Genomic DNA, 24,865 nt, shown 5'->3' on the forward strand with positions numbered 1-24,865 from the left:
TAGTTAATAATGGTCGGTTCATTGTGTGTGACAAATGTATTGTGCTAACGCAAGGTGCTGGGGACAGGGGGAGTATATGGGAACTCTGTACTTTCAGCTGATGTTATTCCATCCTCTGTGCTCGAATGTCAAACCCCACAGTCTAAATCCAGTTAGTCTGAGTGGCCAATCCAGAATTGCCCTGGCAGCTTCAGAAGTCATTTGGACTAGCTTGTTTGTGCTAACGGGAGAGTTACCACTGGTCTTCGCCGACTGCTGGGAAAGTCAGGTCTGCTGCATTCTGCAGTCTGGCTGATTCAGCTGCCCGCACTCTGGGCGTGGGTTATGCAGCCCTGTGGCCCTTGCCTCTGCTGGCCAGAGAGGAGGAAGGACAAGCAGGGCTGAGAAGGGAGGTGGGCCGGGCAGCTGGAAGCTCACAGGCTCCAGGGGCAGCAGGTCTGGGCTGGAGTCCCAGGTCTCCTCTTACTCATCCATGAAACGGGTAATAATTGTACATACTTTATGTGGCTCTGGAGGGAACGAGTGAGATGTCAGTTATAAGACAATGACCACAATGCCTGGCATGTTGAAAAAGCTTAATGAATGTTGTATTTATTACAACATTTATTAATACAATTTATTGTATTAATTTATTGATTAAATAAATTTTATTTATTTAATAAATATTTATTTATTTAATTATTTGCTTGATTTATTACATTTATTAATGAAATTTTTTATTAATAATGACACAAAACTAGAATGAAAAGTATAAGAAGAAGAAGAATTGTTACTATAACTCCTTTCTCATGGGTGTTTGGCAAGGAATAGCTACAAGGAGAGAACATGTATAAATACCTGCTCAGGATAGAAGCATAGTTTACAGACAGGAAATGGTAGCTCTATGATTACAATGTTATGTTATATTGTTCATAGTCATGACATAGCAAAGGATAGATACAGTTGCTCGAAAAACCCATGGTAAACTCTCCCTGGGAGTCCTATTCACAAAGTTTGCAGTTCTAAAAAAAAAAAAAAAAAAAGTCTGCTGATAAAACAGTTACCAGAAAATCCCATTTGGGTTTGCATTGTTATCTGGCTTTGATGGGCAACCACTACCTAAGCCACATTTCTAGAGTCACTGCTCTGAGGTGCGGTCAGCTCCCTCCCTGGCCAGCTTCCACGCTCCTCCAACAGGACCATTTTTTATGAGCTGACAGGAGAGGACCTCATAGACAAGCAGCCCATTCCATGGTGGGACTGCCGGGTCTGCAGGACATCGATGGCCACTTTTACTCCTCACAGCGGGGGCCCAGCAGGCCATCAGAGCCCAGGCAGGGGGTCACAGGCCTCCAGCGTGAGTGAGCGGCTATCCTGGCCCTTAGCAGACATGGACTCCAGCGGGCTCTCCCTGGGGACAGACATGACCTCTAGACTCTGGCCAGCTGGGCCCAGCGTCCTTGATGTTTCTCCCTTTGTATTATTGGGGCACAGGAAGCAGACCTGGGGATGCCTGAGCTTCAACTCCTGCTGTGGGGGAGGGCTGCCTCCATGCTCCTAATGTCCTGGGAACTCCTTTTTAAAAACTGGTCCAAAACATGAGGAAAAGGGACTCTGGCCTCTGACACAGATCCTATGTAGTGGCACGTCTCTGGATTTTTTCCTTCCAAGACAGGGCGAGGGACCCCAGCGTGTGATAGGTTAGCCATACACTGGCTTGGCTTATACCATAAATGTTTTTTTATGAATATAATTTATTGTCCGATTGGCTTACATACGACATGCAGTGCTCATCCCGGGACTGGACCACCAGCTATTTGGCTCTTTTGTTGCTGTAATAAAGATTCGCAAAGAGTGTTCATGGGGAAAAGAACTCCTGCCATGGGCACCATGGGGAGGCACCACGACTCACATTAGGCAGACAACATCCCAAGGTCCTGTCCCATCCCCAGCAGTCCCGTAAGGTTCTGGCGAGCAATGGAAGGCAGGAGGGCCTTAGTCAACCTGGGAGATGGCAAAGACCGGGCCTCTCCAGGGCCATCCCACCTCTGAACGTCCCTCCACTGGGAACTACGTGACACGAGCAAAACTTAAAAGTAGTCAAAGTAGTGGCTAGTGCTTAGAGTGTTTACAGCGTGCCTGGAGCCATACCCACCTCTGCAGTAGAAATGAGCAGAGCTAATATTTAGCAGGTATAACCTGGTACTGGCTGGGATTCACTTAATAGGTTGGCACCAAAGCTAGCTATTAAATGTTGCATCACCCAGTGCTCTAGCACTGGTCTCCGTTGTACAGATTGGGAAACTGAGGTTGAGAGAGGTAGCAGATCAGACGGCTTGTCCATGCAGAGTCTGCGTGCAAAGCCAGATTGTTTGACTCCAGACCTGGGCACTCAGGCTGTACGTCCACGGCATCCTGGACTCACTCTCGGAGGAGTGGCCAGTGAGCACTATCCTGGCACAGAGGGCATGAGGCGAGAGCTGAACGGCCGTGACCCAGAGCAAATGTTGGGGTGAGCGTGCTGTCCTCCTGCAGACACCAGCCTGTCGCACCCCTGCACCCCTGCAGGCTGGTAAGTCAGTGGGGTGTGGCTCGCTGTCCTCCAAGAGGCTGAGGACGGGGAGCTGGCTGGACTTCAGAGGCACCAGCTCTTCAACAAAAGGCCATTAGACCTAAGGAGGAAACCAAGAGAAATGGGGCAAGAGGGATACCAGACGCAAGGCCTGTAATCTTGAAAAGAAAGTCAAGTTTGAGAATCATCTTCCCGGGTCGTGAAGCTGGGACTTACCTGACACATTCGTCTACCTCCTAATTAGGTTCAGAGCGGAAAATTAAAGGACACGCCGGACCTGACTGCTGTCTAAGCCCCGGATGTTTGTCATCACTGTTCTCTACTGCCCCCCTTTTAGGAATTTCAAAAACGGAGAGGGAGGGAGTTGGTCTGTGGCTTTGGTATAAATTTATTTTATACAGATAGATTTCCTCAGCACCTGCTACGCACCAGGAGCATCCATTCATTCATTCAGCTGATTTATTACGGGCTAAGCCAGGTGCTGGACCCTCACCAGCGAGGCATGCAGTGGTCTCCACCTCCGGGATCTTACAGCACCTGGAGGCGCTGGAGGAAGGAGGAGTGTTGCCGGGGGGAGGTGAGGGGGGGCCGGGGCAGCAGGAAAACTGGTTCGTGTTGTTGAGAATTTCCTGTGAGCCAGACTCTGCTCCGTGCAAGGTGGTCATATCTCTGAATCCTCTCAACAGACTGTCGTTACCTCCATTTTATAACTGGGCAAATTAACATTTGGCAAAGTTAGGCAATTTGCCCCAAGCATCACGGCCTAGTACACACTGGAGCTGGGTTTTGCACTCAGATATCCGACTCCAAATCCTGTGCTTTTATTTGCCGCCTTATATTTCTTGCCTTGCGCTTGTATTATTAGCCCCAAACGTGCAGGGAGCCACTATCAGTCCCACGTAACTGATAGGGAAACTGAGGCTCGTAGGGGAAAGTGGCTTGCCCAGGGCCCCTCTCTGGTTGGAGCAGGGATCTGAGCCCAGGTTTTCTGGTGCCACATCCAGGGCGTGTTACTTCACAGAGCTCCTCTGGGATACACTCCTGGGGCCGGGAACAAGGACGAGGGAGGTCCCCCTAGAGCCGGTTGGGCCCCATCCCAAGCACTGGTATAACATAGGTTGTGTGGATGAAGACTGTTTTGCTAATGTGTTTAGGGTGGGCATCCAAACATATCTTGAAGCGCTCCAGGAAGCTGGGTAGCTGGAAGGGGATGGCCTGAGGAGTGCAGGTAGGCGCCCAGGGAAGCACCCCACCAGAGAAGGTGACTTCTGATGCTTTCGTGCTCTTCTCTCGCACTTCATGTTCCAGGGCTGGACCCTGTGATTTTCACCATTTCTGTGTGAGAAGAGAGAGGCTGCTGATTCACAGCGAAAGGAAATGGCATCAGTTCTGAAACTTCCTGTTTGTCTGGTATCTGCAAAGATATCTGTGTTATGCAAAAATCCTCACTCCTGAAAAACGCAGGCATTTTTCACACACACACACACACACACACGCACACGCACACGCACATGCACACACACCCTTGGCCTGGCCCTGTGCACTGGGTCTGCTCTGTACCTAGTAAATTGAAAAATGATTCCACTAACACGATAGCGGAGGTGCTGGGGGAACCTGCTGTAGGAAATTATGATCATTAAACTAGCAGCGTTTGCATTTGGTCAAATTGCTTAGCAGATGTCTCTTCCAGGTAAGTCCTTGCTCTGGCCCCTAGCCCAGGGCTGGTTTGCTTTCCGCCTGGCAGAGCCTGGGAGTCAGGGATCCCTTATGAGGGAAGCAGATGTGCAGAAAGCAGGCCCCATCCAGGCCTCAGGCTCCCGTCTAGCCCAGGAATGTCATCTCCTCGTGGCTTGGTTTTCCCTAAAGCAGCTCTTGGAATGTGCCACATCCCGCTCCCAAGCCCCACGTAAGTGGAGATAATGACGGATGTTGAATATTTTCTGTTGGTTCATTATGATCTTTGTGCAGGTCTTTCTTTCTTTCAAGGTCAGTTCATGTCTGAGCCCAAGGCTGTGGTCTGCTGAGCTGGTCGGTGCTTCCAGAGAGTGACGACCTCTGGCAAGGGCCCGAGACCCGGCCTGCGCCACTGGCTGCTGGCTGCCTCTACAAACTGAGGAGTTTTTTAAAAAGCTGAATGTAAGCTTCAATTTTAATAGGTGAAAGTGAAAATGACATGTGACTTCCAGAAAATTCTCACAGATTCAAAAGAATTGTTCTTTGTCATGAGTTGAATAGCATTCTTCAAACGGCTGAATGCTTTTCTCATATTCAGAGTTGCCTAAATTAGGGGAAATGGATATAAATTGCTGCAAGACAGAAATCTGGTTAGCCATAAATGAGTTTTGTTTTTTTTTTACCCTTTACTCTCTTCCTGCCCCCATCCAAAAGCCCTCACCTGGGCAGTGGGAGGGTGGCCGTTCCTCCCTCTGTCTAGGAAGGGATGAGACTGAGGTTCCAGCAGTAGGGTCTATCACTTGGCCCAGATTCTAGGCCAGTGACTGCCTCACTTCAAAAGGGAGTGGCCCAGAGGCAGGAGCATGGACTGGTAGAGGTCAAACTGAGTGGACATCTTGGTTCTGCTACTCACCAGCTGTGGGACCTTGAGCAAGTTTCTTAACCTTGCCAATCCTCAGTCTCCTCACCTGTAGAATGAGGTTTTTGTGACGATGACAGGAGACGTATGTATGTAAAATGGTTGGGTCCAGGACCTGGAGGCCTGAAGGTCAATAAGGGAGGGGTCATGGTGACCACACCAGTCTTCGATAGAGCCTCAGTCACTGCAACAGGTCACATGGGATCTGTCTTTGAAGGAGAGGGTTCCCCAGAGACTGCTCTTGCTTTTGGGATGTCTGTGAGGAAAAGGATGGGAGGAATAGCAAACATTTTTGTGAGAAAGTTTCTCTCCGCCCCTTGAGAGGGGTCCAAGGTCAATTTCTACACTTATCTGTGAACTTGACCTGTTGTCTCTTTGCTGGCTCAGGCTCTAAGGAAATGAGAGATCAGCCTTGTGCTTTTGGAGTCCTGCAGTGTTGATCCGAGTCTGTAGAGAAATGGAAACAAATGTTCTGATGTATAACCCCTGTGAAGCAACTAAAGACAGAGCTTGAGCACATGTAGCCACTGAGCACTTACTGGGCTCCTACTGAATGCCTGGTGCAATGTCAGATATGGAGATTTGTCATACTGGAATAATAGCTGGCATGTGTGGAGTCCCTACTGAGCACAAGACACCAGGCTGGGTTCTTTGCAAAGAGCGTTCCATTTAATTCTTCCAGGAACCTCTCAAGTGGCCATGAGTAGCCTCTTTATGAACGAGGCACAGAGAAGTTCCTTGCCCAAGGTCACACAGTAGCGGGTGGGACCGGAACGCACCTTCGGTCTGCTGTAGTTCTGTGCTCTCACCACCACCACTCTGTGGGCATGTAAAACGTACCCTTCAGCCTATAGGAATTAAAAAGCCAGCGGATGAAACACAACAGCCCCAAGTGCCGAAATAAGGATGCAGACGATAAAGAACCCAGGAAAGAAACACAAAGAAGGCGAGGCAGCCAGGGGTGACTTCGTGGAGGAGGCAGAGTGGGGATGGGATCAGAGTATGTCTGGGGAATGGGAAGGTGGGGACAGGAGGGCAAGTGGGGGACACTGAGAAGGTGCAAACCTCGAAGAGACCGGGCATGGTTTGGTGGCCCATGGGCTTGTCAGGGGCCACTCTTGGTAGCCTTGGCAGTGGGGACAGAGCCCTTGGAGAAGGGTGCTGGACTGGACTCTGGGTGTCTGTCACCTGCTGGGTTCAGGATTCTGGGGAGCCTGACCCTCCTCCTCCTTCCAACTCTATGGATAGGGTTTGACGCGGGTGTCTGCGGGGCCGATCATTATCTGGGGAGCTTCAGAGCTTCTGCTAGTTAATTACTTGCATCTCACCCCTGTGGACACTTTAGTCAGCTGAGCCAGGTAGGTCAGGTTGGAGCAGTGGGTGCTGCAGAGGAGAGAGGGGGTGGGAAAGGGCAGGTCTGTTCCCCTCCCATCCCGACGCACCCCAGCAGGGCTTGAGCACAAGTTTCCCAGAGGCGGGGGTGGGCACACCCCTTGCTCTTCGTGTAACCGGCAAGCCCCAGGCTCCCCAAGGACTCGGCAGGGGTCAAGGCCCAACTGGGCGGGGCCACATCCCTTCCCGGGTGGCACACCCTTGCAGCCACGCTGAGACTCTCTGCAAGCTGCTTCGGGGCTCCAGAGGTCCACGATGGGGCAGAGTTGGAGAGGGGGCCGCTTGACTTGCCCCGTACTCCTTCGTCCTCCCATCTGCCCCAACTCAAGCCGCAGAGACCATGGCTCCAGAGCCCAGGTGTGCAAGTCCAAGTCTTCTCTGCTCCACCTCCCAAGCGGCTCCCCACCGCCCACTCTCCTCCAGCGCCCCGTCCCCCTGATCTCCCTGCCTCGGCCACTGCAGGGGCCTTCTACCTTGTCCCCCTCCCCTCTTCCACACTCAGTTCTTTCCGAGCCATTCTGCCTCAAATAGCCAGAGGACTAGTGATAAAACATAAATCACCTTCTCTCGTGCTTCATCAGCTTCCTGGTCAGCAGGGCACGAGGGGCTCTCCCCGACTGCCCGGTTCTTGTGCTAGCTTTTCACTCATTCATTCACTCAACACACATTCACTGAAGGCCGGTCGCATATATTTGGAGACACTGGTGACGGAGGCCAAACAGACAAAACCCCTGGATCTTGTGGAACAAAGTGTTAAAGGGTTAGTGGAGAAAACAGAGTGAGGCCAGGAACTGGGGAGAGCAGAGGATGGGGGTGGGCATCGGGGAAGGCAGCATTTGAGAAGGTGACATTTGAACAAAGACCTGAAGGAAGCGAGGGAGTGAGTCATGGGGATTGTAGGGGAAAACTTGTTCCTGGCAGAAAGCACAGCAGCTGTGCCCTGAAGTGGGAACACGCCTGGCTGCTTGGGGGTATTTTCAAGGAACACCCTATCACCTGCTGGTCCGCTGGGTTTCTTCTCTAACACAGCTTCTCCGCAATTTGTGATTTATGTGTTCGGGATCATTGTGCGTCCTCTGCAACAAGCTGTCAGCTCTCCGGGATAACGATGTATCTCACTGACGCCTGAATCGCTGGTGTCTACCACAGGGCTTGGGTGCTTGAAGGTGCTCAGCCGATGTGTGTCAAAGGAGGCAATGTAGCAGACAGCTGGCATACAGCCAAGGGCACGTGTGAGGGGGTCCCTGTGGAGCTTCTGGGAAATGACTGGGGCCACCCTGAAGGGAGTGAAGGTCTACTTAAGGTGGAGGTTGTGTGTGTGACGGGGGTGGGGGTGAGTCATGTGACCTGGGCGTCAGTGCGACCCTACTGTGCATACAGGCCAGTGACCTTTGGGATTCCCAGCTGCTATGCTAGTTCATGGAAGGAAAGAGAAGGGATGCCTCTGTCTTATTAGCTCCCATACCTCATTTTAAGTGGTTCTCTCCCCCCTCTTCCTGCTCTGTTCATCTCCCCAGGGCTGGGATACAGCCTTCTAACAGAGGAGATGAGATGGACTCTGCTCTCAAGTGCGGGTCTCATGCCGACGGCTCTCCCATCCGTGGCCGTGGGGGCCCCTCTTCTGGCTGGTACATTCACATCGCTCCTGCTCTCCCAGCAGGTGGTGTGGAAGACTTGAGAAGCAAATTCTACCTTTAACAAGAATTTCTTGCAGACACTGGAGAGACCCTGATTCTGTTTTACTATGACTGGCTTGCTCTGGTTGTTGGAATGTTAAATACTGATAAAGAGGGGAAGATAAAATCTTGCTGCCCCCCAGGGCCTGGAATTTCCCCATTCTTAAGCCCAGTCTTCCTTGTCTGAGAGAGAGAGAGAGAGAGAGAGAGACTACCAATAGCCTATTCTAGACCCAATTTCCCCTTCTGCCCTACCAAACGACCTAATTTGGAGAGGGGCAGCAACATAGCCAGATAAAAGTCTACATTTCCCTGTGCTCTTGAAACTAGGGATGGCCGATGAGGTATAAATGGAAGGAGTTGGATGGGGTTTCCTAAAAGCTCCTTACAGGGAGCTGGGAAATGTGCTCTTGATTCTCCCTTCCCCTGCTTCCTGTCCCTGGAACACTAATAGGATTGCTGGTGCTCCAGCAACCATATTGGGCCACGAGACAACCTTGAATAAGGAAGCCACACTCTAAAACACTGACTCTCCGTCCTAAATAGTGAGAAAGGAGAAAGCAGATCCTGACATCTGGAAACGGGCCTGACACTTACAGCTAGGCATTAATCTTGTTTGAAGCTGGCCTAGATGTTTTCTCATTGAACATAAACAATCTCACAGAATGCCATCAGTCAAGGTCACTCTGCAATTGCGACGAGGTGAGTCAAAACAGCCTGCCTCTTAATTTTATTTAAGCACAGACAAAAACCACCACAAAATACTAAACACCTTCTACTCCTTGCTAATATGAGTGATGGCTGCTTCTTTACCAATTACACGTGTAACCTGTATCTGGTCTACCTTCTTTATAGGTAAGAGTTATGAAGATATTCAGTCATAGAATTGTCCCATTTCCTGAGAGCATTCACTCCAGAACAAATGCCTGATTTCTTGGGCTCTCCCTAAATTCACCTAACCAAACCCCAAGCCCTGCCAGTCGTATCAAACCCCTTTTTATTTATTTATTTTTTAAATTTTTTTTTAATGTTTATTTATTTTTGAGACAGAGAGAGACAGAGCATGAACGGGGGAGGGTCAGAGAGAGTGGGAGACACAGAATCGGAAGCAGGCTCCAGGCTCTGAGCCGTCAGCCCAGAGCCTGACGCGGGGCTCGAACTCACGGACTGCGAGATCGTGACCTGAGCTGAAGTCGGACGCTTAACTGACTGAACCACCCAGGCGCCTTCAAACCCCTTTTTAACTGAGATGGTCCACAGTTACCCAAGGAGTGCAGTCTCCCTCGCTGCAGTGAGTATAGGCCAACTTGTTCAATTACAGGTATTTGAATAAGTCACTTGGGGATTGATTATAAGGCAGGCTGTGGTTCAGCGGGTCTGGAACAGACCCCTTTCTGTATTTCGAACAAGTTCCCAACGATGCTGACACTGTTGGGCACCAGGCCACACTCCGAGTAGCAAGGCAGTCAAGGATGATGGATTCAAATGCCAGAAGTGCCTGAGTTTGACCACAGGGCCCCCATATGAACACTGGACTGTTTTCTGGAGAAAATATGGCAGGATTTGAATTAACTCACTGCTATATGGTTCCCTATTACCAGCAACCTGACCTAAACACATTATCCTCCTCCTTAGACAGATATGTGGTTCTGGCTACAGGAGCCATTGAGGAAGTCTTGCAGTGGCCAGGTATGTGCAGGCCTCAATGAGGCTTGGGCGATTATTGACCAAACTTGCTGCCTTTGAGGTGAGATTATAAGCAACAAGAGAAACCAAGTCATTCCACTTAGTGGACTGGTTGAAAATCCTCCAATAGTCCTAGGCTGGTTCCAGGTCCGGCTCGCGGGCTGGAGGACCAGAGATCTGGGAGGTTCTAAATCGTCTTTTCAGGGGCGCCTGGGTGGCTCAGTCGGTTAAGCGTCCGACTTCAGCTCAGGTCACGATCTTGCGGTCCGTGAGTTCGAGCCCCGCGTCGGGCTCTGGGCTGACGGTTCAGAGCCTGGAGCCTGCTTCCGATTCTGTGTCTCCCTCTCTCTCTGCCCCTCCCCCGTTCATGCTGTGTCTCTCTCTGTCTCAAAAATAAATAAATGTTAAAAAAAAAATTTAAATCGTCATTTCAGCTCAAGTGGTCTGCACCTGGCCCACCTCACCACACCCCCTCCCCTCCCCCAGCTCCATTTCTCACCATCCCACACCTGCCAGCACCTGGATGTCTCATGCTTCCTTGCCTTCACTGTTCCTCATGCTGAGGATGCCTTTCCCACGCTCCTTCACCTGGCTAACTGCTAAATCCTACTCGACTCAGCCTCCCCGTCCCTAAGACTGGCTGAGTGCCCCTACTCTGGACTCCCAGGGAACACTGCCTTCCTCTACCCTGCTGCTTCTCAGCTTACAAGCATTTATTTATTTTATGTTCACCTCCCCATTATCCACTAGCTCCTAGAGGATGGGAACCATGTTGTATTTATTTTTGTAGCCCCTGACACAGTCCCCAACACTCAGTAAATATGAAACTGAACTGAGCCTCCAATCCTCCGCAGCCTGCCCCTTAATCTGTAACCAGCTGGAGGAAGGTTATAACACAAGAGTGGAAGAAACCTTGTGCTGACGTTTCCCATTTTAGGTGATGTGACATTGGGGGTTCCCAGGGGCTTGAGGTGTGAAGCTGTAGGTCATACCCCACTCGGAAACTTGGCCCCCAAGAAGAGAAAGGTAGGCTTCTGAAAAACCACAGAGGCATGAATTAGTGTTTAGTAAGTGACTATTAAATTGAAAGTCAGGGCTCTCAAACTTGAATGGGTCTACGAATCACCCGAATAGCAAATGCATTTTAGCTCCCAGGTGAGTCCTGCGTGTATTGGGGTCTGCAGCATTGGTATCATCTGGCAACTGCTCAGAAATACAGATTCCTGGAACCCACCCCAGATCTACTGACGCAGACTCCCTAGGGGTCCGACCCAGGCATCAGTATAAAACTCCGGGTGATGAAGGCCAGATTCCCGGCAATGGTAGAAGCATGGTTAATTACAGTAACAGCTCCCTCCTAGACAAGAGGGCTCGCCCGGTTCTAGGTGAGTTACTTGCTTTCCAGGCTCATGACTGGACCTTTGAGTCGGGAAGCTGTTGAAAACAGAGACCATGAAAAACCACAGTGAGAGAGAAATGCTAATGACATTACCTGGCTGCTGCTGCTGCTACTGCTGCTGCTGACAGTGAGGCACCAGGGCTAGACCCAAGGAAATGTGTACTGGGGAAACATTTGTAAGGAAATATGCTAAAATCCTCATGGTAGGTGCATTAGGAATAATATCCCCCCTTTCTCTAATTAAAAAACAAGAAGTTCTTGTTTAACAGGAAGATACATGGATTCAGTTTTATTTATTTATTTTTTTTTATTTTTTTTTTAAATTTTTTTTCAACGTTTTTTATTTATTTTTGGGACAGAGAGAGACAGAGCATGAACGGGGGAGGGTCAGAGAGAGAGGGAGACACAGAATCGGAAACAGGCTCCAGGCTCCGAGCCATCAGCCCAGAGCCTGACGCGGGGCTCGAACTCACGGACCGCGAGATCGTCGCGGGGCTCGAACTCACGGACCGCGAGATCGTGACCTGGCTGAAGTCGGACGCTTAACCGACTGCGCCACCCAGGCGCCCCTAAAAATACATTCTCATTTATGCTGTAGGGGACAAAAGGGGCTGTCCCCCTTTGGGGAACCATGGGATGTTTCCCACAGTAGCCCCGTGGCACCCGTGAAAAACCAGAGCTTAAGCCTTTCTCAAACACTGTTGGGTGAGAGGCCGGGGTTGTGTGGGGGTCGGTGGTTGTGTCCCCGGCAGGCACGTGAGGGAGAGATGCCGTGAGGATATTTGTTGAAACAATTTTAGTGCAAGAGATAAAAACCACAAACTGGACCGAGCCAAAATAAACGGGAGAAGAGAGAGAAAAAGGCAGGAGGAGGAAGACGAGGAGGAGGAGAGGGAGGGAGGGAAAAAGAAATTTGCTTGGTCTGTAACTGACAAGACCAGCTGGAGCCAAGCGCTCCGAGGATTCAGTCAGGACTCTGTCCGTCCGCCCCTTAGCTTTCCTGCCCTCGGCATGAGCTCCGTCGTCGGGCAGGCTCCGCCCCGGCCCCCAGTCTAGCAGTGCTTGCCAAAGTCGACTCCGACTGGCTCAGCCTGTGTCCATCCCTGCAGCCAGAGAAATGCGCCGCTGCGCTGGGCCAGGCCTGGGCCCGTGGAGGCACATGAACAGACGGGGAAGAGCTGCTGCCCCAAAGGAAAAGCCTTGTGCTGCCCTCACAAGAAGGAGATGCTGGGCAGGAAGAACATTATCACGTCTGCTTTGACCAATGGGGTTATGGGTTCTTTTGAGCTCACCCTGAGGTCTGTCCTGGGCAGTTTTCAGACCTGTGCAGAGGGTTTGGATAAGGCCTCGAGTGGCTGCAGGCTTCCACGGAGAAGAGCTGCCTTTGGGGTGGTGGGGGACAGGGAGATTCTTACTCACCAAGGTTAACACTGCGCATACTGTTATCCGGAGGAAGCGGGAATTTCCACACGGTAAGTTCCCTTCCTTGTACAATGAATTACTATCTTGATGAGAAACCCGTGGGCAGCTGGTTGAGAAGACAGCGGTATTCTCTGAATGAGAGGGAATTTACCACCTTCTTTTATGGTGGCCGTTCTTCTGGTGTCACAGCAGGGTATGGATTGATTCATCTACAAATATATAGATCTATATAGACACCATACTGCTAGCCTCTGCAAAATACATGCCTGGAGATCATTTCTGTCGCCCAGAATAGGTCACCTCTGTCACCACTCCTCTGTCCACCACCCCCACACCCTGCGGGCCCAGGCATGTGGGCCTGGGGTTCCCCAGTTGGAGGCCAGATGAGAGTCTCCCTGTGTAGGGATTGGGGGTGGGGGTGGGGAAGTGGGGCTGATAAGCTGGCTGGCAGTGGCCCAAGTCCCTTCCAGGGCCTGTCGCAGGCCTCTCTGTCCTGGGCTGTCTCTTCCACCACTGAGTTTCTGACCTGAACTTCCAAAGTCCTTCATATCTCATCCCCGCTGCCCTGGGGTGCTCAGACTTGGCTCTCCTTGGAGCTCCTTGCCAGGGCTCAGAGCCTTGGTTGTTGTCCTCAGAGCTCTGTCCTCCCAATGAGGGGACAGAAGAAACAGAGCCCACTGTTCTGGATTCTGAGTTGGAGCCAAGCAGCTCCATCTGCTTCTTCCTTCCCCTAGAACCCTCCCCTCAGCCACTGTCAGCTCCCACAGTCCCCGCCAGACGGCCCCGGCTACACAGTTCCTCATGACAGATGTCTGGCTCCTTCCTACCCAAGGAAAACACGGGCTCTTCCCCAGCTCTGGAATCCCCGTCCTGTCTGGGATCCTGTGGGCTGAGGAAGGAGAAGGCGGGAAGGTGAGGGCTGGGGAGAGGGGCCATCCTTCCGTAAGCACTGAGGGGTTTGCTGGATGACCGGACCTAATGCCTGGGCCATCTATGAAAACTCTGCCCGGACCTCTACAGGTCCTCTGACTTCCAATAGGGCCTAAAGAAACTGAATAATGGGTAAAAGTGACGTTTAAAATGACACGAGAAAAGGCCTGGTGGGGACTCTAATGATGAAAAATTTGTTAACACTTGCTGAAAAAAATGAAAGAAACTCTCACAATATTTGGCTCCACCAACATACAAATGTGCTGTTATTTCCCCATCGTTTAAAAAGAAGGTTTTTGGAGCGCCTGGGTGGCTCAGTTGGTTGAGCATCTGACTCATGATTTCGGCTCAGGTCATGATCCCAGGACCGTGGGATCAAGCCCCGTGTTGGGCTCTGGGCTGAACATGGAGCCTGATTGAGATTCTCTCCTTCTCCCTCTGCCTCTCTCCCCCTCTTGTGCTCTCTCTCTCTTTCTAAAATAAACAAAAAATTAAAATATAAAGAAAGCTTTCTCTGTAAAAATGATTCAACCAAGTAAATAAAGAAGGGGAAATCTGCCCTAGAGAAGAGTTCCAAGTAATACATGTGATGCCACCCCCTCCAGGAGCTGGAACTTAAATCCCCTTTCCCTGAGGGTGGGCTGGACTCAGTGACTGGCTTCCAGAAAGTAGAGCATGGAAAGGGAAAAAGAGTAACTTTATAGGGAAGACACCTGACAGACACCATGTTAACCAAGTGATGAGGGTAACATTACCAGTGATAAGCCATGTTGCTGTCATGTGCCCCTGATGTCATCCAATATGAAGGGCACTTCACCTCTGGGGTGTTCTTCCTCCAAATCCTATCACCCCAGCTGAATCATAAGAAAAGCTCAGATAAACTCAAATTGATGGACATTCCATGAAATATCTGACCAGTACTCTTCAAAACTGAAAAGGCATTAAAAACAAGGAAAGATGGAGAGAGGGCCACAGACTGGAGAGACTGAGGCCTGACCCAACGTGGCCTCCTGGGCCAGAGAAAGGCCATGAGTGAGAAAACTGGTAAAATACAGTTAGAGACTGTAGAGGGGCTACTTGTATAATGTCAACGTCAGTCTCTTAGTTGTGACAAATATACTATGGTGCCATAAGAAGGTAACATTGGGTAAAGCTGGGCAAAGGATGCACCAGAGTTCTCTGTTCTGTCTTTGAGACTTGTCTGGGAATCTAAAGCTATTCTGAAATCAAGTCTATCCACTCAAACCCCGTAAAAAAAAAAAAAAAAAAAAAAAAAAAAAAAAAAAAAATCTTCATCTACAATTTAAAGACTGACAATATCAAGTGTTGGTAAATCTGTGAAGCAACTGGAACTCATACATCGCTGGTGAGGGTGTAAAATTACATTTTAGAAAACATTTTGGTAGTTTCTTATAAAATTGAACATACATTACTATATGACCCAGTAATTCTACTCCTAGAAATTTACTCAAGAGAAGTGAAATTTATGTCCACACAAAGACTTGTATACAAATGTTCATGGCATCTTTAATCATAATAGCCCCAAACTAGAAACAACTTAAATGTCTGACAACAAGTGGATGAGTAGTCAAATTGTGGTATAGCTGTACAACAGGATACTACTCAGTGATATAAAGGAAGGAACTATGATACATGCAGAGCAAAAGAAGCCAGGCATAGGAGTACATCCTGTATGATTCAATTTGTACAAAATTCTAGAAAAGGCGAAACAAAGCTCAGTGATAAAAAGTAGAACAGTGGTTGCCTGGGGCTGGGTTTGGGAGGAGGGGGTGGGAGAGATTGACCATAAAGGGGCACAAGGGAATTTCTGGGGTGACGGAAGTGTTATATATCTTGATTGTTGTGATTACATGGGTGTATACATTTGTCAAAACTCATTTAACTGCATGCTTCAAATTTAAATTATTCCTCAATAAAGTTGATTTTTTAAAAAAGCTTCCTCTTGCTCCCACTTACCCTGCCAGCTACTGTTTTGCAAGGCTCCTGAAGGAGTTATCTATACTTACTGTCTGCGGTTCTGCCCCAGATTCTCTTACATCCACACCAGTCAGGCTTTCGTTCCCCTGGCGCATGGAACTGCTCTCCTCAGGACTAAAGTGACCTCCATGTTGTTGTTAGACCCACCGGTCAGTTCTCATCTCTCACATCTGACCTGACCTGCCAGAACATCCCATACAGTTCACATTTTTTTCCTTGAATCTCTCTCTTCCTCTGGTTTCCAGGGCACAATAGTCTCCTGGTTTTCCTTCCATCTCTGATTAGTCTTCCCCAGTGTCTTTCTTTGGTTCTCCCCATCTTCCCAACCATCTACTGTTGGAGGGCCTTGGGATGCTCTTCCTGTGTGCACTCAGATGATTTGATTTCATTGCATCTTAGGGCTTTAAATTCTATCCATATGCTGAGAATTCCCAAATCTGTACCTCAAGCCCAGGCCTCGCTCCCAAATTCTAGCCTCATAATTCCAACTGCCTACTTGACCTTTCTATTTGGATGTCAAACAGACCTCTTACAGTAAACATGTTTAAAATTGAACCCCCTGGGGTGCCTGAGTGGCTCAGTCGATTAGGTGTCCGACTTCGGCTCAGGTCATGATCTCATGGTTCGTGAGTTCGAGCCCCGCGTCGGGCTCTATGCTGATGGCTCAGAGCCTAGAGCCTGCTTTGGATTCTGTGTCTCCCTCTCTTTCCCTGCCCCACTCCTGTTGGCACTCTGTCTCTGTCTCTCAAAAATGAATAGACATAAAAAAAAAACCAAAACTGAACCCTTGATCTTCTCCCATAAACCTGCCCACCTGCAGCCTCTTCTATCTCCGCAGATGGTCCTGACATCTCACCGTTTATGCAAACCAAAAACCTAGGAGTCATACTGGACTATTCTTTTTCTCCTACTCCATTGGCTTTACCTTGAAAATACATCCATAAGGCGTGTATTCTTTGTCATTTTCACCACTACAGCCTTGGTCCAACCATCATCATCTTGTTGGAAATAAACTAACTGGTCCTCCTAGTTCCACTCTTGCCTTCCTACACTCTGTTCTCAACACAGCAACTAGAGTGACCTTGTTAAAATTCAAGTCAGATCACATCAAAGTTCTGTAGTGATTCCCTCTCAGAATAAAAGCAATGTCCTTGCAATGGCCTTGAAGGCCCTACATGATCTAGCCCCCCATCACCTTACCTCTGTGATTTCATCTCTTAATATTCTCCCCCTTGCTCATTCCTCTCCAGACACACTGGTATCTTTGCTATTTCCCAAACACACCAGGTGTATGCCTGCACACCTGAGGGTCTTTGCTCTAGCTGTCCTATCAGGACGCTCTACTGGCCAACTTTCTCACCTTCTTCAACTCTTAGCATACAGATGTGCTACTGACCTACTCTCTTTAATACTGCAACTTGACCCACCATCAGCACTTATTCCCTTACCTTGCTCTATTTTTCCTTTGTTTCCATAGCACTTACTTTCTAATGGGCTCCTGCACTGATTTGGTCATACCCTATGGTCTCAAACAGATGCGGGCCTCTGGTTTGCTGGGCTACAGCTGTGTTCTCAGAGCCACTGCCAGGACAGATGACACTTGTCTACAACTGCATCATCCAGCACAGAAGCTGCTACTGTGGCTTGAAATGTGGCCAGTCCAAAATAAGGTAGTACCAAAAAGAATATACAATATCTCATTAATAATTTTTAATATCGACTCCACATTACTATTTTGGATATATTGGGTTAAATAAAATATACTATTAAAATTAAGTTCAACTACTTCTTACTGCTTTTTAAAAATGTGGCAACTAGATAATTTAAAATTACTCGGTTGGTTTGTATTCTATTTTATGGGGCAACACTGATCTATGAGGAAAAACTACACGTATCTAGAAATCAAATCCCAGGAGCTTGAAAATCCACATTTCCTAAATGTGAACTGATGGTTTTTTAATTTCAAGTTCTACTGAGATATAGTCAAATTCCATTAAGACAAATTCCCCTTCAGGATTTGACTAATTGGGTTAATGGGAACATTTGAAGAAGCTTTGGCTTTGTTTTTATTCCTCTATCATTTGGTGATGCTGTGGCCGAGGGGCTGAAAGCCCCCACAAAGGACATATGCAGTCTCCTCCTGAGATTCCTCTGACATTGAACTTGTACCTGCTCTCCTTTCAAGAGCACGAACTAAGGTTCTCCTTTCAAGCTCTCCTTTCAAGAGCATGAACCTGCAGCCTGGTGGGTCACTGAGGCTAACAGGGTGGAGGTGGGAGCCAGGAGGTGCCCGCCAGGCATGGGACAGTGTCCATGCCACGATGGCCCAGCTCAGACCTGCAGATGGGGCAGCTGGTGGGCTGAGATACTTGGGGCAGACCTGTGTGGGCTGGCAACCAAGCCATAGGCCAAAGGGAAGGGCTTCCTCTTCTCAGGACTAAATGCAAAGGGCTTTTCTCTAGCAACCAATCTGTGGATGGAAATCAAAGGCTGTAGTGAGTTGCAAGAAAAACCAACTCCCACGGCCTGGAAACACCATGGACTTCTCGGAGGCCAGGCCCCTAGAGAAGGGCGCTGCAAAGCTGGGGGCAGGGGAACAGACAATATAGAATGAGAGGCTCAGTGACCTAGGGATCTGGCACCAGGAAGACACAATGATGGAAGGAAGGGCTAGGTTAGGGAAACTTTCTCTGATCTCCCGAAATTCTATAATCTCGCCATATTGTTTTTATATTCTTGAGGCAGGGAGGGGGAGAGGGAGGCATAGCACTTGAAAACTTGCCCCTGGTTCTAAGCTCTCTGCCTCTGGTCTTTCCTGGCAGTGGTGACTCCTTCCTGACTCAGGGCTGAGGATCTGGACTAGGAATTATACTCTTAAATTTCTCATGAAAAGCAAAATAGAATTTCATCTTCTGTTTTCTCCCCTTTCTCACTGTGCCAACTGTAGGAAAAAAAAGAAAAGAATATGCAAAGTGAAAAGGATTCACAAGAGATTGCAAGGCTAAAAAGTGAATAAGAAATGAAAACAACAAAACAAAATGTTGTTTTTAATTTGCTTTCAGAACTCAGAAATGCAGGTCAATCATTTAGGACAGGGGAGGTGGACGCAACTGTGCCAGATGCTCCAGGGGTGAACTGGGCAGGAGGTAATTTCAGCTGAGAACCAGGGAAAATCTGTCCCCAGCCAAGTTGCCACTGGGGAACGGAGCATCTCCTCAGCGGACAGAGGAATTGCTCTCAGTCTTGCCAGAAGCCCCGGAGAAGCAGGACTGCTGGTGGCAGTGGGTGGGGGTGAAGGGCTTGGCCTCTCCAGAGGGCTCTGCTTCCATCCCAAAGCCATTGTCTGCCTGTGAATGTGCTTTCATCAGCTGCAAACCGTATTTATGGCTTCTCGGAATTTTCCGAATGAAGTAATTTTTTTTCCCCAGACCATTTTTCTTCACAACTGAAATCAGATCCCCGCATTCCATGGAGACAAACAAAACACCATGACATCACCGCCGGGGAGCTATCATTTTAGACACCATCGCAGCCTTTTGTTCAAGATCAAATAGATGTGCTTTGCCTAGTGGAGGTCACATCCTGCTCCGGCAGAGGGGATGGTCCTCTGGTTTCAGCTTGAGGAACTGCGAGGGCAGCGGGTACGCTGGGCAGACTGCAGGGTGGGACTGGACAGGAGGGGCCCAGCGGTGAGGTCTTTCTGCTTCTTCTCCAACTGCAGAGCTTCAGAGATGCCGCTCCATGACACCAGTCATGATGGGGACAGCCCCAGGTGTCAGTGACACTGACGTCTGTGTCTCTCCTTTCTTGGCCTCTGATGCTGAGGCGACAGCAGCCAGGTGCAGAGAGCACTGACCGGGGGAGGTTAGATGGTTTGGCCTCAACTTCTGTCTCGCCTTGCAAAGCTCCCAGGCCTGTTTCCTCCGCTGTAGAAGTGGGAAGGGTAAAAAATCCCAATTCTGCTACCCTACAGCGATGCACTGGGAGCAAATAAGAGAGCAAATGTCTGGACCTGGCAAGCACAGGCCCTGCTTCTCCAGTTCTTGCCCTTACATCTCTCAACACCCAGAGGAAAGTGCTCTGTAGCTCCTCAAATGTCCTGGGCTGCCGGCAGGGAAGATTTAGGGGAGACTGGTAGAGACTGGTCAACATCCTCTTGAGCTAACAATTAAGGTATTATTTAAGGAAAGCTCAAAAAAGAGTGCAAGCCATCCAGTCATCTGGGAACCCAATCAGCCAGCGCCTGAGGGTCTGACCAATTACAAGAAACCAGAAGTTTACCTTTCTGCAAAGAAATGCTTCCTAAAGTGCAGGGTGGGGGGCTGGCACAGTTCTAGGTAGTGGTTGGCCTAAAGGGAAAGAAGTCATGTAAATATGGTAATAATTGAGAGCTATCAGAGCCTGCATCCAGTATTTTACATACTTTATCTCATTTGAGCCTCTGGTTCGTGTTACTATTTTCATGTAACAGACGTCGAAGCTGAGGCTAAGGAAGAAGGGTAGGTTAACCTGCCCAAGGCCCCTCCACTATAACTGGAGGCTGGGGATCCAAAGCCAGGTCCGACTCCAAGGCCCATGTGCTTAACCACTAAGCCACTCTGCCTCCCCATCACAAATAGAGGGTGTCTGTGAAAAGGTGTGCCTTGCTTGTTTTCATGTAAACCTGGTAAATAGCGAGGTAGAGAGACCAAGTTGTGGGTTTGTGTGTGTTTCCTGTGGAGCGCTGAATGTAGGGCATCTTGTCTCATCCCTTCATACCCATTCTTGCAACTCAGAAGCACCAGAAGCAACGGACTGTTACATCCTATTTTATCAAAATTAAATTAGTAAGAAACATTATATATCCAAACACATTTTAAAAGGCTGACATTTGACATAAGGTGGTCATCTATATTTATTCCACAGCTGGAAATGTTATTTGAGCAGTTGTAAGCCAGCGAACCAAAGTTAGGCCACGGTCTTAGTAATTAGGGCTCTATTAATGACGACAAAGAATCTCAATCAGCAGGAGAAAAGGGCCTTAGCCATTTATCTCTGGAATTGAAATAATTTCTAATAAGAATAAGCCTTTTGATTTAATAGCAGCCATACTGCCTTTTGATTAAATAGAAGTTGTATTCTCAGTAGGGTCAAATGTTTAGTCTGTCCAAAGAGAATCATAGTGTAGGATGGGAGCTCCAGGCCCCTTCTATTTATAGCATTCTTTGAGTCAGGACCAAAAGAACAAGAACTCCTTGCTTTTCAAGTCTCTCTCTCTCTTCCAATTGTAGCTCAAGACAAGGGCAGGGCAGGCCTTGCAAAGGTGAAGGGTTTGCCAAAGGGGAAATGAGATAGTGCAGAGCTCCTCTGTGTTGGGGCCTGGGGCTGCCACTTTCCAGAATGGGAATTTCAGTATGGCTGAAGGTTTAATTAAGGATCTAGTGCATTCCCTTTTCATGTGACCAACACGTACTTACTGAAGATCATAAGAAGTAATGGTGGGTTTCTAAGCCCAGTCATTCAAATATTTTTGTAATCAGGCAGGATGATGTCACCGCATCTCTGGGGATCTGACACTGTCAACATAATCTAAGATACAAAAATCATGAGAAAAATATCATGCTTCTCCAACAGAAAAAAAAAACTCAACCAGAAAAAAAATACAGGCTTCCATAACTTTCATTTACTCTGTGATATTCAAGAGTAGCTCCATTAGAAGAACCCTTTTGAAAGAATATAGTCAATGTGGCTACCCACATCCAGATCTTTTTTCATGGAACTCAATGGAAATCATCCTCTTCAGTCTTACACAGTATGTGTTTCACACTTTAAAACTTCACAATTGGTTTCAAAGGTACACTTCCCTTCTCAATGTAAACCTGAGATTGGGCAGTCCAGCTGTCATGAGCTTGAACATTTTCCTTCTCCCTGTCACTAGAGAGGTCTCTGGGCTCTCTATTCATGGCCAAGAAGCTCCATTATTAAGAAGGGGCAGCAAGAGCTAATGAGATGATGCCTGGAAGGTTCTATGGGTTCTTCTAGAGCTGCAGCTATGAAAAATCATGGACAGGGGTCTTAATTAATAAAGCAGTTATTAAAGCTTCCTCAGTAAATCAGAAATTGTGTGATAATGCATAGATCATTTGCACATAAAAAGCTAGAGTTCAGTTAATAAACCACATGATTTACTCTGTCAAGAGGAGAGGAGAACTTACACTGAATCCCTATAAAGTACTGAGTACTTTCAGATGTGGTGACTATGAGAAGCACCATGTTCTAATGGCTATGCACTAAATTGGAAGAATCAGACTCTTGATAGGGTCTACTCCATGACCTTAGGAAACGGACCAAATTTTTTAAGCCTTGTATTCTTTATGGGAATAACAACACTATCAAAATTTATAGGGTCAGGCACACACACACTCAGGCACACAGCAGACAAATAAATAATTTTTATTCATTGTTAAGTCTGTGAGGTAGATATTAATTGTTTTACAGATGAAGATAGAGGTTTAGAAAGCTTACGTTATTTGACCAAGGTCAGTCTACACTAATGATAGCTGGGATCTATCACCTCCCAAGTCTGCATGTTTTTCAGTATAACCACAGCCTCTACTGTCTGATCCAGAACTGGAATAAAAGCTAAAATAAAAGATGAATGTGGACAGTTTAATAAGGTGAAATACAGAACTGACACCTGATTAAATATGTCTCCCTTCCCCCAAGTCAGGGGCCCTACTAAACTATAGGAGAATCAAAGCCTGAACTTTATAAGAGTAAGAATTTGGGGATCCCTACATTTTATTTTCTCCTAAACTTGAGTCACAGGCTTAAAAGAACAGCCTGTACTGATGGAATGGTGCTAACTAGGACTATCCAAAGTAAGTTATAGCTTTTTGCCAGCTTTCTGTGCCAGTGACCTAGAAACTATTCCAAAACCTATTTTTGTTTCTTAGGGGCTGAAATTTCAGTGAAATAGCCCAGCCAACTCTGACCCAGAGTCTTCAAATTTAGAAATTAATCCCCCAAAGAAAGGGAATATTAATTTTTATTGTGACAGAGAATAACCTTCTCGTAGCCCAATTATATGAAGAAATAACTAACTCTGTAAGGCCACACTTCTAAATCCTTGCAATTTATAGCATGAAGTTGCAAGAGAAGTAGGCTGGCAATTATTCTGTAACCTCCAAAAAGGTTTTCTGGCGTATGGACACATACACAAATGCACAAGGACTCTGTGGAGCTAACACTACACACCATACAATTTTAAAGGCACATTAAAGAATACTGTAAAAAAGAGAAACAACAGAAACTTGCTTAACTATGTTTACTCATAAAATAATATATGCACACGTTAACTTGTAATGATTCCTACAACACCAACAAAAATTTAGCCATTTATTATTTTTTTTTATCTCAAGAGTAGACTAACTATTGTACATCTCAAGTTGGAACTACCCTAAATCAGAGCTTATTATGAAATTGACCCTTAGACGAATTTGGACATGAAACAATAACCCAGATTAAAACGAAGACAAACCTTTAGGGAAAAAAGGGAGCAAGGAGGATCTACTGAGCACCCCTAAATGAGTGATTGATTCCTAAGCAGATACAATGACAGTTTTATTCTGAGTGTGGGTTATTCTATCTTCACTCATTTCTCACTGCCTTTTTAGAACTACTTCAAAGACGTGGGAAAGGACACCTGGGAACACCTACTGAGGCGCGCACTTAACACCCACAGACAGCTCTGCCACACTAGAGAACTAAGCACTTGTGTGCCCTATGAAGCACCGGCAAGCAGGGCATTTTAGAACTCCAGGGCTGACATTTACAAACAGTCCTGCCACCATCAACCCCCTCACTTTAATTAAAAGTATACAGCAGACAACAGGACTGAAGAAATAATTGGTCTCGTAAGAAAAAGTACTGCGACAGACCAGTGAAAAAGTGCTGCAGAAACTCGGGGGCCTTCTGCCTAGCTTGCTTGCAGCGTCTCCACGGTATGAGGTGCTTTACAGAGAAAATGCATTATTCAAAGTGGATTTTTTTTTTTTTCTTTTTGAGAAGTGAAAGATTTCTCAAAGTGTTTATCAAGAGAAGATGATAGGTTTATGGTGATTCTCTCATAAACAAATAGAGTGGGGTTACAGGAAAATACATTCTTGGCTTGTGACATTATCAGTGTACTGATCAGATCAGTATTTTGGTTATCTATTTAAAGTACACAGAACACAATGGCAAGAAAGTTTATATTTATGTGTTTAACACTAGATACTTGTATTTTTAAATCATATTTACAATAGCCTATGGGGAGGCTGGAAGATGTGGATAAGGGAAAGTGTGATAAGAGTAACACATTATATCTGGATTCACATGAACAGTTCTGCCTCTTTCTTACTTGTGGGACCAGTCATTCAGTCCCTCTTGGTTCTCTTCCCCTCCCTAGATGACTCCTAGTGTCCCTTCATCTTTAAAATTCTGTGACTATAGTAACTTGTTAATGTTCAATTTTCAGGCTTCACTCAAATGATTCATCAGAATGCTAGAACAGAACCAGGACATTCGATTTCCATAGTTTAGAATAATACCTGCTTATTCAGCAGAACTTAAATCCTTTTTGGAACAGAGAGACATATGAATAAGGGAAACCGACAATTGCAGCTACACCAGAAACCATAAGTGTATTTTGAATAGGAGGCAACAAACTATTGTTTCCAATTGCAAAAGGTCAGTGCATTTTCTGCCGTTAGTTTCCAGACATTGAGTTTTGTTGTAGTCCTACCAATCCACACTAATAAAAATAACTGTCTAATTAACTATCCATCCCCTATCACGATTCGAAAATAAAGGGACTTAAATAATACAGAATTACATAAATAAAAAGTGAACATTTAGAATAGGAAAATAAAACTAAAGATGAGCATATAAACTAAACGAGGAATGAGGTTCTAGCAAAACACCATACTGACCTACATTGCAATTCCTTCTAGGGGAACCCAAATTTGGCATTAAGCTTTCCAGCATCTAGCGTGAATGAAGAATTCTACCTAAGCGATTACATAAGTCATAGAGAAAAAAAGATGAAAGCAAAAGCTCAGAAGAAATGTAGTTGTTTGCATTTGGAAGAAGCAAAAGTTCCTCTTCAGGTGTCTTCATAAAGAATTGTGCCAACAGCATCCTCAGTAACTTTCCTTAAATAAATGCAGTGGTTGGGTACACAGGACTAGTCCTCAGGA

The 24,865-nt window shown here is 47.2% G+C and overlaps 2 long non-coding RNA genes across 3 annotated transcripts; one reads left to right on the plus strand and one right to left on the minus strand.

Moving 5' to 3' along the window:
• Positions 1–690: 690 nt before the first annotated feature.
• LOC122234843 lies at positions 691–9,160 on the minus strand. 2 transcript variants are annotated; one of them, XR_006212762.1, is made up of 3 exons: positions 6,210–9,160; positions 5,684–5,963; positions 691–5,591 (listed from the first exon to the last, which is right to left on the minus strand). It is a non-coding gene; the product is annotated as an uncharacterized LOC122234843 (long non-coding RNA). The 2 variants fall into 2 exon arrangements; XR_006212763.1 differs by having other exon boundaries at positions 691–5,400; positions 5,509–5,591; positions 5,684–9,160.
• A 3,539-nt stretch (positions 9,161–12,699) lies between these two features.
• On the plus strand, positions 12,700–24,822 carry LOC122234844. Its single transcript, XR_006212764.1, has 3 exons — positions 12,700–12,769; positions 17,183–17,317; positions 24,620–24,822. It is a non-coding gene; the product is annotated as an uncharacterized LOC122234844 (long non-coding RNA).
• The last annotated feature ends 43 nt before the right edge of the window (positions 24,823–24,865 follow it).

This window comes from Panthera tigris, chromosome F2 (genome assembly GCF_018350195.1).
Source record: "Panthera tigris isolate Pti1 chromosome F2, P.tigris_Pti1_mat1.1, whole genome shotgun sequence".
Taxonomy (NCBI): Eukaryota; Metazoa; Chordata; class Mammalia; order Carnivora; family Felidae; genus Panthera; species Panthera tigris.